General features: G+C 45.9%; 1 pseudogene; it reads right to left on the bottom strand.

Annotated features, from left to right (window-relative positions):
• The window catches only part of LOC138445167 (cytosolic arginine sensor for mTORC1 subunit 2-like), a 47,964-nt pseudogene extending 31,097 nt beyond the window's left edge, over positions 1 to 16,867 (bottom strand).
• Positions 16,868 to 18,708: the final 1,841 nt, after the last annotated feature.

The following is an 18,708-nucleotide window of genomic DNA, read 5'->3' as shown; positions in this document are numbered from 1 at the left end:
TTGTTGGCCCTTGGGTGGAGCTTGGTTTCGGTGTAGGTATGAAGGCATTTGATGAGCTCCTATTGCTTAATGTTCCCTGAATTCAAGAGTTCTCTAATGTTTTCAGGCTTTGGATTTAAGCCTCCTGCTTCTGGTTTTCAGTTTTATTTTTACAGTAGCCTCTAGACTTCTCCATCTATACAGCACCGATGATAAAACATCTAGGTTAAAGATGAAAAGTTTCTCCACATTGAGGGACACTCAGAGAGGTTCACTGAGTTACAAGGAGAAGAGAAGATGGAGGGGGTAGTTAGAGGTAACTGGAATGAGATGCGGTGAGATCAAAAGCGGAGAGAGCAAGCTAGCCAGTAGTTACTTCCTTATGTGCGCTCTATAGTCTGGACCGCTCAGAGGTATTTACAGAGTTATACGGGGAAGAGGAGAGGGAGGAAGTAGACAGAGGTGACCAGGAGGATAAGAGAGAGGAATGAGTAGGAGAGAGACAAATCCTGCCAGTAACCAGTTCCTTAGGTGTTCTCCACCGTCTGGAATACACAGAGATTCACAGAGTTGGATAGAGAAGAGATGGGGGAGAAAAGAGATAGAGGCCACCTGGTGGAGAAAAAGGAGAGTCCAGAGGAGGAGAGAGTGGTCAAGCCAGTAATCTCGCTCTCAGGTAAACTTCGGTAGTGAAGTTTGGGTTTTTAAATGTACAAAATTGACAACAAAAACCTAAGAGCAAAGATTAAAAATCTGTTTTTGAAGACAATGGTCTCCTTTTCTGGTTGCCTGATGTCCTCTGCCAGCCTACAGAAGTTGTTTTGTGGAGTTTGCTCAGCGTTGAAATGTTCTTTTGAGGAATTTGTGAGGGAGAAAGTGGTCATCCTGTCCTATTCCTCCGCCATCTTTCCCTAATCTCAGGGTCTTTTAATTTCATGGCTGCAATCACCATCTGCAGTGATTTTGGAGCCCCCAAAAATAAAGTCTGACATTGGTTCCACTGTTTCCCCATCTATTTCCCATGAAGTGATGAGACAGGATGCCATGATCTTCATTTTCTGAATGTTGAGCTTTAAGCCAACCTTTTCACTCTCCTCTTTCACTTTCATCAAGAGGCTTTTTAGCTCCTCTTCACTTTCTGCCATAAGGGTGGTGTCATCTGCATATCTGAGCTTATTGATATTTCTCCCGGCAATCTTGATTCCAGCTTGTGTTTCTTCCAGTCCAGCGTTTCTCATCATGTACTCTGCATAGAAGTTAAATAAGCAGGGTGACAATATACAGCCTTGATGGACTCCTTTTCCTATTTGGAACCAGTCTGTTTGTTCCATGTCCAGTTCTCACTGTTGCTTCCTGACCTGCATACAGATTTCTCAAGAGGCAGGTTAGGTGGTCTGGTATTCCCATCTCTTTCAGAATTTTCCACAGTTTATTGTGATCCACACAGTCAAAGGCTTGACCTCCAGGGCCAGGAAGTAAGGGTTATCTGCGGTCTGAGGTTAAGGCATCAACAGAATCCCAGAGTTGATCACCTAAGTGGAGTCAGCTCTCCCTGACTACACTCTAAGAGGCAGATTAGAGATCAGGGAATTGAAGCTACAATCCACAGTGAGAAAAATTTTGCCATTTTCTCCTGCTGGCGAATATGCAGAAGAGCCCACTGGGAAGCAAGAGGTTGCCAGATGTGCACAGAGTCAGACATACTGCCTTCCTCTGCCTTCAGCAGCCACCGAGGAGGATACACTCCTGGACACCTCATCCGAAGGCCACGGGCCCTGCTGTGTCCACACGTGGGAAGTAACATCCCAGCTAAGTCGAAACATACATGCTTATTCTCAGGCAGATTTCCACCACAGCACTGTTGGCAGGAAGCAGTGGAATAATCTCTGCAAAAGACAGAAATGATTTTCTTTCTTTTGGTCCATCTGGACCAGGATATTTGCCTTCTGTTGATGCTTTATTTAGCTTAATATCAAAAATTAGCATACACAATATGTGGATGCACAAGCTCAATAAAAGAGATGAATAATAAATGAGGATGTTGTTGGGTGGAGCGGGGAGGAGCCAGTGATGGATTCTGAATCCCCGAGAGTTCGGCTGAATGTTGGCAAGTTACCAAGGGGCTAATCTACCACCGGATGGTACAGAAATGCCTGTCTATTTACATGGGAAGGCCTGAGAGCCAGCTTTCCAGCAGTGACAAAATCCTGCTGAAATCTACCAACTCGGGTTGGTGGGAGGCCTCTAGTCATCTCAATAAACAGTAACCTAAATAAGGCTTTATTGTAGCTGGGTGTTCTCATCCCTGTGCAAGATGTCTTGAAGCACATGGTTCCCAGGGCAGGAGATCAGAGAGAATGCTATAAATTACCCAGTAATAAGAATGATCATTTCTTTGGGCTGGTTTTAATTGGCAGCAGCTGTCTACCCATACTGGGTCTATCTAGGATTTCACAATTTGGTGTCGCCACGTGAGATCGACACCCCAGGGTCACAGTTGGCCTCCACACAGACCCCCTCGAGGGGTGGAGGGATTCACATGTGTCCTGCTTTCAGTCATGTTAACAGTCACTCCAGTAATACCCGCTTCTGGGCCCTCCTGTAATCTTGGTCACACCGAGCAAACTTAAAATCTGAAAATCCTCATGAGTCACAGGAGCTCTCTGAGTTTCTATCACCCATCTGGCTTCCCAAAAGATAATGCAACAGTAACTAAATAATAATAAAATAGCAACTAAGGGCTTATCATAAATTTTTCTGCTCAGAATAAAACCACTTTAATCGATCCTTTTAATGTAAAACAATATGGCTATTAATTCCACTAATGAAGCATGTTTTTCATAGAACACGTAAGTAGAGAAATGCAAGCAGAGTCTTTATCATCTGAACCACCAGGGAAGCCCTGAGAAATGTATGAATACTATACTGAATTGACGACAAGGATGTATATATAATTTCTTGCCTCTGGCCCTGGGCTGTACTACTGTTCACTTTTGCCTTCACGAAATACTCACTGAAACAGAAGAAAACCTATGAGTTTGGGGAGTATGAGGATTAAACAAAAAAGTACATAAAAATGCTTGTTTTGAGCCCTGCACACAGGGTGCTCCATAAATATGTATGGAGTTGAAATGATTTTGAAAATAGAATTTCCATTTCATAAATTGTGGCACTGCCTCTAAGTATGTTTGTCACCCAATGAGTCAGTTGTGAATTTAGTTGACTTCGGATCAACGGATACTGAACAAGTGTCTTATGACAAGAAGTGTCAGGGTAGCTGGTGAGAATCTTAGTAAGAAAACCCATTTCTGAAGTTCACTTCCAGAGCAGAAGCCACATTTCTTCAGCGCAGCTGCAAAATGTTTGTCGTGGGAGTTGTGTCCCTGTCCCTAGGGCCAGATGACATGGCCCAGCAGTAGCTTCTGTACCCAAGATGATGTATAGACCCAGCCCTCGACCCTCAAGAACACACGAGAGGTCAGTCGGGAGGCTGAGGTTCATGACAGAAGGTGAGAAGAGAGCTTTGACGTGAGCCATTAGAAGCGTTTGGATTTCCAAACTTGGTTGTAGTTGAGACTGTGAGTATTCAAAGGGCTCAAAATAGAAAAGCAGGAAGGGAAAAGGAGGATGCCTGATGCCAAGTTTCTGGAGATACTGGATGAAATGTCATGCCTTTCCTGAGTCCAAGGGCCTCTCTGAGAAGGGAATCAGGCTGAATGGCACTTGAGAAGGTGGTATTTTCAGCTTAACAGAGAAAACACCAAGCAAATATTAAAGACAGCTTGTGGTTATTAGGAAAAGGGCTAAGCTGAGACAGAGAACAGTCTTCAGGTGGTGAGGGGTCAGGAGCACACAGATGTGGCCCAGTGGACACAAATTCTGATCTGTACTCTGTGCCAACTAGAGGCATAAACTTGGGAGAGTAATTTCTCTTTCTAGGCCCGTTTTCTCCTGTATTAGATGGGTGGACCCATCTAATACTATTTCCAAGATTATTTAGTTCTCAGCTCCTGTGAGACCTGCTGGTGAATGATATTGTTTCTTTACTATGCACCAGCCACTGTGCTAAGACACTTCTGTGTATTTCCTCATTTTGTTGTTGTTTTTTAGTTGCTCAGTTGTGTCCAGCTCTTTGCGACCCCATGGGCTGCAGCACGCCAGGCTTCCCTGTTCTTCACTGTCTCCCGGAGTTTGCCCAAGTTCATGTTCACTGATTTGGTGATGCCAACCAAGCATCTCACCCTCTGTCATCCTCTTCTTCTGTCTGCAGCCTCACCCAGCATCAGGATCTTTTCCAAAGGGTCAGCTCTTCACAGCAGGTGGCCAAAGTATTGGAGCTTCAGCATCAGTCCCTCCAGTGAATAGTCAGGACTGATTTCCTTTCCCTGTGAGTGAAGTTAAGCTATCCTCCTTGTTTTAGAGGTGGACATTGAATCTTGAAGAGGTTAAGTAACTTGCTTGGATGCACAAGCTTGGACGGTCCTGGAGGCAGCATAAGATCTAAGCCTGCCTCTCTGGAGCGTATTGTGAGGTGGTGTTGAGGCTGCTGTGTGTTGTGTCTATGGCATGCAGAGAGGTTGGTCCGCAGCCTGGTTCCCAGTTTGCCCTAGTCAGTGGTGGTCAGTTTCATGAGGTTTCCTCACAAAAACATGCATGTTTTCTCCTCTCTTGCCCGACTGCCAGGACTTGGGAACCAAGGTGAGGAGAAGAAAGAGGGGTTCTTCAGATCAAGGAGGGCTTCTCTAGGGCCCACAGGGCCCAACTTGGGGAAACGCCTCTGGGAATGTCAGGATCCCCAGCTCTGCAGAAAAGTGACCCTGGATTCATAGGGTCTTAGGGCTTTAAAGTAAAAGGGCTATTTGCATTCTGCTACTCTAACTTTGTCAACAAAGGTCCGTCTAGTCAAGGCTATGGTTTTTCCAGTAGTCATGTATGGATGTGAGAGTTGGACTATAAACAAAGCTGAGTGCCAAAGAATTGATGCTTTTGCACTGTGGTGTTGGAGAAGACTCTTGAGACTTCCTTGGACTGCAAGGAGATCCAACCAGTCCATTCTAAGGGAGATCAGCCCTGGGTGTTCATTGTTAGGATTGATTTTGAAGCTGAAACTCCAATACTTTGGCCACCTGATGCGAAAAGTTGACTCATTTGAAAAGACCCTGATACTGTGAAAGATTGAGGGCAGGAGGAGAAGGGCATGACAGAGGATGAGATGGTTTGATGGCATCACCAACTCAAGGGACATGGGTTTGGGTGGACTCCGGGAGTTGATGATGGACAGGGAGGCCTGGTGTGCTGTGGTTCATGGGGTTGCCAAGAGTCGGACACGAGTGAGCGACTGACCTGACTGACTCTAACCCTTGATTCCATTTGAAACCCATGACCTAAGGCCAGACTTGGAGATGGTGGGAGATCAGATCTCTCGGAGCCCCGGGGCGGCTCTGAGTGTCGTGTGCAGGCCTCTTTCTGGACCTGGACTCAGGGCTCCTTGCTGTCATCCAGGCTGTGTGGAGTCAGACCCTGTCACTGTCCTGTCTACATCGTGTAGATGAGAGCAGAGCCAGGACCTGTCAGGGAGGCAGCTGGGGACCAGGGTCTGGATTTGTGTTTTGCATCCAAACCCCAGGTGACTAGAAGTCCAGACGCCTCTTTCTCCCTGACGTGAAAGTGTGGGTGTGTAAGCTTTCTTGGTGTCTCCAGATTGATTTCACTGCTTCACCCAAATACTAAGGAGATTTAGTCACTTGGAAATATGTTCATGAGAAGACAGAATTATAGCCTGTTCTTTATTTTCCAGTGTTAGGTTTATTATATATATATATATTTTTTTTAGTTGGTGGATCCACGTCTCTTCCTTTTCTCTTCCTGTATATTATTTCTTTCCTCGTGTTTTTGCATTTTGGATATTGCACTTGGATTTTCTGATAGTGGAGGGAAAGAGAATAGGAGAAGGCTCAGTGCACTGCTCCCTGGCAATGACAGAAGAAAGAGGTTCAGGGTCAGGGAGTCTGTGGGGCCCTGGGAGCTGAGGGCCGCCAGCGGGCAGTTACCCAGCTGTGTAGTGTCTGTCGGGATCGCTCCTTGCTCTGAGTGGCCTGGCACAGCGAAGGACAGAGGGAACAGGACTGGGGTGTTGCTGAAGGGCTCAGTGAGGTGAGCCCAGACGGGGAGCCGCAGAAGGTGCTGGGAAGTCGGGATGAAACCTGCCCCAAATGAAGCCAATGTTGCAAAAGGTGGCAATGCATCCAACACCACCTTTGCTCCCTGCATTCTCCTTGTTGATGGTCAAAGCGAGAGCGCATGGATTCCACTTTACTCTTCACGAAAGCAATATGGTGTGATGATGGAAAAAGCATTAGACTGAGTGGTACCAGAGTTTCTAGCCCAGATTCCATCCAGTGTGACCTTGGGGACACTGCTTATTTCCTTTAGCATAATACCTTCAAGGTCCAACCATGTTGCCCAAATGGCAAGATTTCATCTTTCCCATGGCTAAGTAGTATTCCCTTGCATAATATACTTTTCTTCTTCCATTCATTTGTCGATAGGCACCTAGTTTGCTTAGATTGCTCCAGTATCTCGGCTCTTGTAAGCAGGACTGCGATAAACATAGATAAGGGTACGTGTATCTTTTTGGATTACCGTTGTCATATCTTTGGATAAAATGCAGAAGTGGGATAGCTGGATTGTATAGTAGTTCCATTCTCAATTTTTTTGAGGAATCCCGTACTGTTTTCCATAGTGGCTGCACCAATTTACATTCTTATCAACAGTGCACAAGGGTTCCCTTTTCTCCACATCCTTGACCACATTTGTTATTTTTTTTTGTCTTTTTGATGATAGCCATTCTGACAGGTGTGAGGTAATATCTTGCTGTGATTTTGATTTGCATTTTTCTATTAATTAGGTGGCTCAGATGGTAAAGAATCTGCCCACAATGCAGGAGACCCGGGTTCAATCCCTGGGTCGAGAAGATGCCCTGGAGAAGGGAATGGCAATCCACTTCAGTATTCTTGCCTGGAGAATCCCATGAACAGAGGAGCCTGGTGTGCTACTGTCCATGGGATCATAAAGTCGATACAACTGAGCAGCTAACACTAATGTTAATAGTTAGTGATGTTGAACCTATTTTCATGTGCCTATTGGTCATCTGTATGTACGGAAAAAGGAGAATCAATTTTTTTGCCATCTGTAAAATGAGAGTTTCATTGGATGTGCCCTGGGAGTTCTTTCAGCTTCAAATTAGGATAATTGTGACTAGTGAACTCAGCACAATTTATGATGTACCTATGCATAGGTGGTCCTTCCTCAGGGCCTCCAGCCCGGGATGCTGCAGGGATATTCTGGGTGCGAAGGCAGACGTGAGCTCTGTTGGTGGAGCACGTACTGTGATTACACAGCACCTTTCATCAGCTCAAGGAATTAGATGTGCTGTTTACACATCTTAGCTGATACATGAGATGCAAACCCCTGGGGGTCCCAACACAGGGCGGTGGATCAGGGGCGGCGTCGACTGGTAAAGCTGGTCTGGAATGTCCACCGGCCTGGATATCTCTGTGCTCTCAGTGCTTTAAGAATCTGGGTGATGGAAATGGGTGTTGGTTACATCGTTCTTTCTGCTTTTCTGTATGTTTAAAATACTCCAGGACAGAGCTGATCGTTATTGACTTGAGAACATGTGGGACAAAGGCCCTGTGCTGTGAAACAGCCAACAGTATTTTGGAGCCTGGCAGGCAGGGAAGCTGGGCATAATTAAGTTTTTGGAGCCTTAAGACTAATGGTACTCTGGCCCCACCCACTCCCAATAAAGATCTCCCTAACCTTCCTTCTCTGCCTCCCTCCTGTGGGATGTGGGTGGGCTGCAGCCCCAAATGGTGAGGAGGTGAAGTCTGAGCTCTAGGTGCTACCCAGCTGATTCCCATTTCTGGGTCTTAGGGTGGGACCTGAATTTTCCCTGTTACAGGGGAGCAGTCCTATAGCTTCTCAGAAGAGAAGGAAATGGAAGCGATGGTACAAATGGGAAGAGAGTAAAGGCCGTGGGTCCTTCATCCCTCCTGCAGAGCTCTAATCAGTTGCCTTCCTAGAACACAAATATTTACAGCAGACACAATAGCGTGATGACAACTAGCATTCCAGGCCACATACGGAAATGGAATTTATGTATTTTATGTGTCTGTTGAAGGCCTTGGGGGATAGGAGGGGGGGACCAGGGAGATTACTTTCATACAGCAGAGGGGCCCTTTGCTCCCAGTAACATGTCTTTAAGCATCTTCTCATGGAACTTGGCAACAGCACTGAAAGCTGAAGATGAAAAATTTAATAAAAAGGATAAACCAGTGACTTCAACTGCTGAGAATAAATCCACAATCACTCCTGCCTGGAGACCGCCCAGTCTTACAGAAGTCAGTTTCTTGACAATTTCAGCCCATTTTCCACATATGTAATAAGAATCTCAGAGATGTTCACCTAGGCTAACCCTCCTTCTTTCCTTCCCTTGAAACAAAGAAGGCATATACTCGAAAGCAAATATTCCTTTCTTTTCTCTGAAGTATTGGCGTTAAAAGAAGTTGGCACTTCTAGAAACTAAAGTATTAATTTAAATGGATGTAGCTGAGTTGCTGCTGGCATCATAAATGTGAAGTGGGGACTTTCTGTGACCAAACTTTATTTTATATATTACATTTACAAAATATTTCCCCAAATTGTCCAGATTATTACGTAAATTCTCTTTTTGGTTGTATTGTTCCTGCCTAAATTCAGGATAGTTAAACTTTGGACTCTGTGTTTTAAGCTCTATTTTTGACCTTAATAAAACTCTTAATTCTTTTAAAATGAAATTAGGATTTAAGTGCTTCTTTCCTAGCTTGGTCCTGAAATTGGCATGCTACTGTCTTAAGGGACTTCAAATTAAAAAAAAAAATTCAAAAATCCAACTATTTTTTTCCAAATTAGACAAGGTGTTTTCTTACTGCCTTAATTCCAGGATTCAGAGTAAAATAATTGAATTGCATTTTCAGGTAACTGGTAAATAATAATAATTTCTAATATATTTGTCAGAGATGTCCCATTTTAATTAATTAATTCTTAGTCCATGCTAATGTAATAATCTGGACATGCTACGTGGCTTGCAGTATCTTAGTCCCCCAACCAGTGATAGAACTTGTGCCCCATCCTTGGGAGCACGGAGTCTTCACCACTGGACCACCCGGGGAAGTCCCTTTATTTATTCATTTTTGAAAGTGAAGTGAAAGTGAAAGTGAAGCTGCTCAGTCGTGTCCGACTCTTTGCGACCCGTGGACTGTAGCCCACCAAGCTCCTCCATCCATGGGATTCTCCAGGCAAGAATACTGGAGTGGGTTGCCATTTCCTTCTTCAGGGGATCTTCACGACCCAGGGATTGAACCCAGGTCTCCCACATTGCAGGCAGATGCTTTAACCTCTGCACCAAGATGGGCTGTAAAGTCATACAACCTTGGATTTGAGTGCAGAATTTAGCACATGCTATGACCCTGGAAAAGTTTTCTATCCATTCAAAGCTTTGGTTTTTCTTATCTAAAAAATGGGAATATAGAGACAAACCACCTTGATTCACTGTGAGTATTAAATGAGAAAACATACTAGGGGCAAAAATATATATACTATGTGCAGATAGTAAATGTTCAATAAAAATGAGATCTTCCTATTTCCTCGACACAGTCTACGGCATATAACCACATCTTCTAGAAAGACGTCCCAGTGATGCTCAGAGGAGGGGGACGCGGGAAGAGCAGGCGGCTCCTGGATCTGCAATCAGAGACCTGCCTGAGAAAAATGACATGGAAGCCCCAGGGAGTGGAGCTGAAGAGGGGCCAGTTCTTAATGCAGGGAGGGGAGGAAAAGGCTGAGAGTTTCTCTGTAAAGGAGGAAAATAGAGCAGAAGGCAGCTGGAGAGACTAGGAAAGGGAGGGGTCATTCCAGCAAAGGGGGGATGAGAGCCCCCAGCCCCATCCAAGCCAGCCCATCCTTGCAGGCGTCAGGCCCTGGGTGGGAACTTTAGGAGGAGGGAGAAGAAAATGTAAATCTTGGGTCCATGGGCCCTAAACACTTGGAGAGAGGAGAAGGGCAGATGCTTAGGAGGTTTTGAAGGGTGCAGAGATTCAAGGTGGGCATTGTTTAGGAGAAAAGCTTGTCTAGCTGATATCGAGTTTTCTTGTTTCTGGGAAGAGGCTCAGGGGCTGCAGAGAGTTTGCAAGCCCCGTAACAGCTACACAGTATTCTAAAAATATTTGTCTATGAATCATCAGACAGTGGTTTAGTAACCTGAAGGGCACCATGTGACTCAAAAACTGGCTGGCAAGTGCCTGAGTGGCTTGATAAAGGTGGGAATCATGCTGAGTGGAGTTCTGATCTTCTGTTTATAAAGAAGAAATTAGGAGCTATGCTGCAGCTAATAAATGGGCCCCGATGTGTTTCAGACAGAAATGTTTGACTCCAGGGAGCCCCAAGTGTGTATTCTGAAGGGCATAAACCTGGATACCCTGTGACTATCAGGGACTCACATTCAGCTTTCCCCTCTCAATAATCTCAGCAAAGGATTAATCTGGGCCTTGTGACTGTTGGAAATTTGGTTACAAAATGCTGATTTTCCTCCCTTCATGCTTGCATGATATGTATGCTGAGTTGCTTCAGTTGTATCTGTTTATGACCCTGTGGATGGTAGCCTGCCAGGCTCCTCTGTCCATGGGACTCCCCAGGCAAGAATACTGGAGCAGGTTGCCATTCCCTTTTCCAGGAGATCTTCCTGACCCGGGGATCGAACCCGTGTCTCTTTAAGGCCCTGCATTGGGAGGTGGGTTCTTTACCACCAGCACTACCTGGGATGCCCCTTTCCTCCTCCAGGCAACTTCATTTATGAGGGTCATGATGTTTCAGAAAGCAGGACAGGCAGGGGCAATTCCCTGGGAAGGCCCTGGGAACGGAGCTGGTCTCATACAGAAACTATGATTGACAGGGTGTTTTCAGGGCCTCCCTCATCGCCCCACTTGGGAAATGGGCAGGGCTGGAGGGCAGCTGTAGGAATTTCACCCAGATCAAAAGGAATGTGAGCTTCTCCTAAAGGGGAGGGGAGTTTTGATATGGGAGAGAGTTTAGGACTGAACCCAGTCAGTTTATGCTATACATTGTAAAGCGTGCTAGAAATTGCTACCTGGGGCTAGACCCTGTGAACCTGAATTCTCTTTTAACTGCTGGAGTTCCTCCCAGTGGACTCATTAAGAATAATCTGCATCACTGCATTTTCACCAACTTAAAAAACACACCTGCAAGGCTGGAGGGCTTGCTATGTCAGGTTGAGTTTGTCTTGAATTAGATTTGCCTGGGAGCAATGGAGAAGCCCTCTCTCCAGGAGAAGTTAAATGTTTTTTCTCTGTCTCATGCAGAAGATGGAGAAGGTGATGGCACCCCAGTCCAGCACTCTTGCCTGGAAAATCCCATGGACGGAGGAGCCTGGTACGCTGCAGTCCATGTGGTCGCTGAGAGTCGGACACCACTGAGCGACTTCACTTTCACTTTTCACTTTCATGCATTGGAGAAGGAAATGGCAACCCACTCCAGTGTTGTTGCCTGGAGAATCCCAGGGACGGGGGAGCCTGGTGGGCTGCCGTCTGTGGGGTCACACAGAGTCGGACACGACTCAAGTGACTTAGCAGCAGCAGCATGCAGAAGTCTAGAGGTTGGCAGTCGTGGGCAGGGTTGGAGCTGGTGGGCGGTCCCCTGGCCTTAGCACTCAGTCTGCCTTCGATACTGTTTTCCTATGTGTGAATTTCATTTCCAAGGTGAAGTCTTGATTCTGTATCATCAGGTCCAGCCACCAGCTTTTCTTTCCAGATGGCAGGAAGGAGGAGGGAGAGGGGCCAGCTCCTTCCCTCCAAAGACACTTTTCAGGAGCTGCGTATATTTCTGATCATCCGTCATTGGCTGAAGCTTAGTCACGTGCCTACCTTTAGCTGCTGGAAAGGCTGGAGAACCAATGGTCCCAACTAAAAATTGGGGTTCTTCTGGTGAAGGAGAGGCTAATGGCCCCTGGGAGGTACCTCTCAATCTCTGTGGAAACTGATGTGTATAATCAGGTTCCAGTACTGACTTAGCTCAAGTTCTTAAAATTAATCAAATATTTTTTGAGGAATGTTCTAAATATCTTCTGGCTGGAGATTGGGCTTCCTAGGGGGAATCTGTCTGTCAATGCAGGTAGACATAAGAGACCTGGGTTTGACCCCTGGGTGGGGAGGATCTCCCGGAGAAGGAAATGGCAGCCCACTCCAGTATTCTTGCCTGGAGAATCCCATGGACAGAGGAGCCTGGTGGGCTAGAGTCTATGGGGTCGCACAGAGTCGGACACGACTGCAGCAAGTTAGCAGCAGAGGCTGGAGGCTCATCAACACAAAGGGCACAACAACGAGCAACTGGGGAAACTGAGGTCTGTTTTAGTGCCACGGTAAACATCTATTTCTGCTTTATTGACTAAGCCAAAGTCTTTGACTGTGTGGATCACAATAAACTGTGGAAAATTCTGAGAGAGATGGGAATACCAGACCACCTGATCTGCCTCTTGAGAAACCTATATGCAGGTCAGGAAGCAACAGTTAGAACTGGACATGGAACAACAGACCGGTTCCAAATAGGAAAAGGAGTACATCAAGGCTGTATATTGTCATCCTGCTTATTTAACTTATATGCAGAGTACATCATGAGAAATGCTGGGCTGGAAGAAGCACAAGCTAGAATCAAGATTGTCGGGAGAAATATCAATAACCTCAGATATGCAGATGACACCACCCTTATGGCAGAAAGTGAAGAGGAACTAAAAAGCCTCTTGATGAAAGTGAAAGAGGAGAGTGAAAAAGTTGACTTAAAGCTCAACATTCAGAAAATGAAGATCATGGCATCTGGTCCCATCACTTCATGGGAAATAGATGGGGAAACAGTGGAACCAATGTCAGACTTTATTTTTGGGGGCTCCAAAATCACTGCAGATGGTGATTGCAGCCATGAAATTAAAAGACGCTTACTCCTTGGAAGAAAAGTTATGACCAACCTAGATAGCATATTCAAAAGCAGAGACATTACTTTGCCAACAAAGGTCTGTCTGGTCAAGGCTATGGTTTTTCCAGTGGTCATGTATGGATGTGAGAGTTGGACTGTGAAGAAAGCTGAGTGCCGAAGAATTGATGCTTTTGAACTGTGGTGTTGGAGAAGACTCTTGAGAGTCCCTTGGACTGCAAGGAGATCCAACCAGTCCATTCTGAAGGAGATCAGCCCTAGGATTTCTTTGGAAGGACTGATGCTAAAGCTGAAACTCCAGTACTTTGGCTACCTCTTGTGAAGAGTTGACTCATTGGAAAAAACTCTGATGCTGGGAGGGATTGGGGGTGGGAGGAGAAGGGGATGACCCAGGATGAGATGGCTGGATGGCATCACTGGCTCGATGGACATGAGTCTGAGTGAACTCTGGGAGTTGGTGATGGACAGGGAGGCCTGGTGTGCTGCGATTCATGGGGTTGCAAAGAATCAGACACTGAACTGAACTGAAGTTGTTAGTTGAAGTTGGACTGTGTTCCTTTGTTACAAATGTAATTTTATAAAATGACTATTCCTCAAATCTGACTGTACTGACAGTTTGGTAATGTATTTTATTAAATTTATTCATTTTATACTATTGGCAGAGATGTGTGTGAGGCACTATGGAAAACAGACATCTTTTCTGAAGGAGCTTACAGTAAGTAGAATAATAAAGATTATTTATGCAAACTTGGAAAGGTGACAATAGGAGCAAAAGTGGGAATCTGATGGTCCAACAGTAGACAGGGGTGTTACCCTAGTCTTCAGCTGGGCACACAAAGATTCCTCAGCTCTGACTATACTCAAGGCCTCAAATGGGCTTTGGTGATGGTTCATATTCCTTCAACGGAGAAGGGAATGGCAACCCACTCCAGTACTCTTGCCTGGAAAATCCCATGGGCGGAGGAGCCTGGTAGGCTGAGGTCCTTGGGGTTTTGAAGAGTCGGACACGGATGAGCAGCTTCACTTTCACTTTTCACTTTCATGCATTGGAGAAGGAAATGACAACCCACTCCAGTGTTCTTGCCTGGAGAATCCCAGGGACAGAGGAGCCTGGTGGGCTGCCGTCTGTGGGGTCACACGGAGTCGGACACGACTGAAGCAACTTAGCAGCAGTAGCAGCAGCAGCATATTCCTTCAAAGAAGACACAAATGACTCTTGCTGTTTTCTCTGAACAAACACCAACTGAAGATCAAGCTGAACAACAGTTTTTCATAATAAGTTTTAGGGGTATTTGGACCTTGACCATCTTCATGAAGTCAATCCATGTGGTTGGAGCTCACAGAAAGAGGGTCCTGGATCAAGTGAGGGAGAATTCTGGGGTGGGGGGGAGGGTCTGTTCACATGAAGGAGTGGAAGGATCACGCACTTCCACACTCTGAAGGGCAAGGACCCGTCAAAAGTAGCTTTGGACTTGTCAAAGGTTTGCTTGACTGAGAAGAGTAAAGGACATGGGTAATTCAAGGGCCAAAGAAGAAATGAAATGAATTGGACTACAAACAGCTAAAGACAGCCAGCCGCAGGCACTGAGAGGAACTGGGTGACTGCCATCCTGTACCTGTACCCTCGGAGTCTACCTGGTGTCTATATGGCAGGGCGCTGAGTTTGCCCCATCTAATTCTATTTCCTTTAGCTCATCCATGGGACTTCCTTAAGGGAGCCAATATATGAAGCTATAACTTTTAAACTGGTAACTATGTGAGGTGATGGATTGTAACTTGATTGTAGTAATCATTTCACAGTGTGCACACACACACACACACACACACATACACACACATATATATAATCATGTTGGACATCTTTTTAAAAAAACTTGTTTTTTAATTGAAGGATAATTGCTCTACAGAATTTTGTTGTTTTCTGCCAAAATCCTTGTTAGACATCTTAAATATATCCAATTTATTTGTCAGCTATGCTTCAGTAAAACTGGAAAAAGTGGAATAAAAGCACTGAGTTCTAGAGTCAGGGTGCCTTGGCCTCATCTGGATTTCATCTCCTATGAGTGAAGTCACCACAGGCTGCTCTCTGAGGCTCTGCTTCCTCATCTCCAAAATGGGGACCCCGATAACCTTTCTTCACATGGGGAGGATGAGATGCTCAATGTCAAATTCACAGCATAGGTAGGTAATCAATGCATGTAAGTTGCCAGCGTGTGGCTGAGGTTTTGGGCAAGGACTGGCCTCCAGGTTTCCGTTCCTGCCTCTCGGCCTTGATTATGAGGACTGCTACTTCTGTTGGATTGAAGAGTCCTGGGGGCTCTTCCCAGACTTAATTCCAATTCTAGGTTGGTCTAGTTTGATGATTTCTTCCTCTTTGTCTGGTAGGTGAGGCTGCAAGTGATTTTCACCTTGAGTCCCGGTTGGTTTGTAGCTATCCATGCAGTCCGCCAATTCTCTTAGGGTAGAATGCTACAGCTATCATGGTTGTTGCTGTTTAGTCTCTAAGTGAAAGTGATAATTGCTCAGTCGTGTCCGACTCTTTGCGACCCCATGTACTATACAGTCCATGGAATTCTCCAGACCAGAATACTGGGGTGGGTAGCCTTTCCCTTCTCCAGGCGATTTCCCAACCCAAGGATTGAACCCAGGTCTCCCGCATTGCAGGCAAATTCTTTACCAGCTGAGCCACAAGGGAACTGGCATCCTTAGTCAGTCGCTAAGCTGTGTCCAAGTCTTTGTGACTCCCATAGAAACTGTAGCAAGAATGCTGGGATGGGTGGCCATCTCCTTCTCCAGGGGATCTTCCAGCCCACAGATCAAATTCGAGTCTCGTGCATTGGCAGGCGGATTCTTTACAGCTGAGCCACCAGGGAAGGCCACAGCTATCATTCCTGCCCGTACTATCAATCGTATACAGAGAGTGATTTGATGATGATGAATGGTCCTCACCAGTCTAAGTGCCACTCTGTGCTGGGTGAGTTCTGACCCTGAGCAGAGTTGTTGGACTTCCTGTGTGCCTCCTTCATGCGGCAACTTGTGGGCTGGCCCACTGTCACCCCTGGTCCCTGCTCTCCCACTGAACTTCTTCCAGGGCTCTTGTTTACTTCCGGTCACGGTCCAGATCGCTAACCTTAGTCACGTCACTGCACAGATCAGGATCAGGATGGAGCTTCAGGGCCCTTCAGTCAACCCCCTTGATCCATGGGGGCCCAGTTACATTGTGATCACTGTGGATGAGCAATGGCAGGGTGAAGTCACTACTTCAGGTCACAAGCTTTCAAGGTAGGGGAATCGTGAGAGTGCATTTTTTTAAATTAAATTTTTACTTTATTTTACTTTACAATACTGTATTGGTTTTGCCATACATTGACATGAATCCACCATGGGTGCACATGCGTTCCCAAATATGAACCCCCCTCCCACCTCCCTCCTCATAACATCTCTCTGGGTCATCCCCGTGCACCAGCCCCAAGCATCCTGTATCCTGCATCGGACATAGACTGGCGATTCATTTCTTCATGGTGTATGATCTTTTTAATGTGTTGTTGGATTCTGATTGCTAGAATTTTGTTGAGGATTTTTGCATCTATGTTCATCAGTGATATTGGCCTGTAGTTTTCTTTTTTTGTGACATCTTTGTCAGGTGTTGGTATTAGGGTGATGGTGGCCTCATAGAATGAGTAGCGCATTTGGATGTGAGGAGTGGGGAAGGTTGGTAGGGGCAGTGGAGAAGAGGGGGAGATTTGGAGCTCAAGAGAACATCAGTTCTCTGCCTTTCATCTCTCCCGCTATTTACCTTGTGTTTCAGGGTTTCTTTACCACTAAGTTGTGCATGGCGATTTTTCACCATGTTTCTGGAAGTGTCTCTCTTTTCTCTTTTCACAGAAGCATGTAGGGGGCTCCAGCAATCGACTGCTCACCAGCCTCCCTCCAGACTGCAAGCAAAAATATAGCATCCAGCCAGCCCCTCACAGTGGAAGAGGTCTGAGGACCTGAACACAGTCACGAGGCTCGCAGATATGAGTGCTTACATCAACGTGGGGCATTTGCAGTGACTGAACCCTGAATCTGTTGTTTCTAAACTTGAAGCTGCCTCTGTCACCTGGGTCCCTGCAACAGGTGTTCTTTCTGTACGCTGCTGGACCCTCACCACCAGGGGGCAGCAGCCACCGGGGCACCCTTCCTGCATTCTCAGCGCTTAGGATGTATGTGTGTCTATTCTGAGATCCAGAGCATACCTGGGAATTTTCCAAACCACACTTACAAAATAAAAACTACATTAAAAAAACCCAAGAGTAGAGTAGATATCCTTATGGAGTAAGCTCTTAAAAGAAACAAAATAACTCTATTAGCAGCAATCTACGGATCTGGGATCTACAACTACCAGCGACTCCTGTCCCTCAACTCTACTGCTGCTGCTAAGTCGCTTCAATCGTGTCCGACTCTGTGCGACCACATCGATGGAAGCCCACCAGGCTCTGCCGTCCCTGGATTCTCCAGGCAAGAACACTGGAGTAGGTTGCCATTTCCTTCCCCAGTGCAGGAAAGTGAAAAGTGAAAGTGAAGTCGCTCAGTCGTGCCCGACTCGTAGTGACCCCCTGGACTGCAGCCCACCAGGCTCCTCTGTCCATGGGATTTTCCAGGCAAGAGTACTGGAGTGGGTGCCATCGCCTTCTCCGCTCAACTCTACTACAGGAGATTTATCCACTGTGCTTAGATTGTTCAAGCGAATCTTAATCCAAATCATTAACAGATCTCCTATGAGGCCCCTTCCATTTTTCTAAGAATCTTGTTTGTTCCCCCTGTCATGCAAATGGTTTGGATGACACTCCCAGACCACAGACTCCTCTCTGTAGGTCAGCTGAGCTCTGCCCCTCCTGGCTTCATTAATTCTTTTAAAAAGTGAAGACAAACCAGTTTTCCCAATGTTTATTCTTTGAACACCGTAAAGCGGTAAAGACATTATGTTCGTTTATTGATATATTCACATCTTTGTTGCTGCTCAGTTGCTCAGTTGTGTCTGACTCTTTGTGACCCCATGGACTACGACACATCAGGCTTCCTGGTGCTTCATTACTTCCAGAGTTTACTCATACTCATGTCCATTGAGTTGGTGATGCCATCCAACCATCTTATCCTCTGTCTTCCCCTTCTCCTCCTGCCTTCAATCTTTCCCAGCATCAGGGTCTTTTCCAATGAGTGGGCTCTTTGAATGAGGTGGCCTTTCTTTAAAAAATTGTTGAATGGTCGTGACAGTACTCAAACCTTTTGTCCTTCTATTCTTCATCTTTCCTATGTAAGGTATATTTCTTATCTCCTTTCATTCTTTTTCTTGTTCCTAGCAGTACTCTTGCCTGGAAAATCCCATGGACGGAGGAGCCTGGTGGGCTCCAGTCCATGGGGTCGCTAAGAGTCAGACACGACTGAGTGACTTCACTTTCACTTTTCACTTTCATGCATTGGAGAAGGAAATGGCAGCCCACTCCAGTGTTCTTGCCTGGAGAATCCCAGGGACGGGGGAGCCTGGTGGGCTGCCGTCTATGGGGTTGCACAGAGTTGGACACGACTGAAGTGGCTTAGCAGCAGCAGCAGCAGCTCTCTTTAGTTCAATTTTAATAATTGCAAAGATCTAAGTTATATACAATATTATAGGAATTTTGAGACCAAAACTGATAGTAATAGGACAATAAT

Source organism: Ovis canadensis, chromosome 8 (genome assembly GCF_042477335.2).
Source record: "Ovis canadensis isolate MfBH-ARS-UI-01 breed Bighorn chromosome 8, ARS-UI_OviCan_v2, whole genome shotgun sequence".
NCBI classification, from domain to species: Eukaryota; Metazoa; Chordata; class Mammalia; order Artiodactyla; family Bovidae; genus Ovis; species Ovis canadensis.
This window is presented reverse-complemented; position numbering and strand designations above follow the sequence as displayed.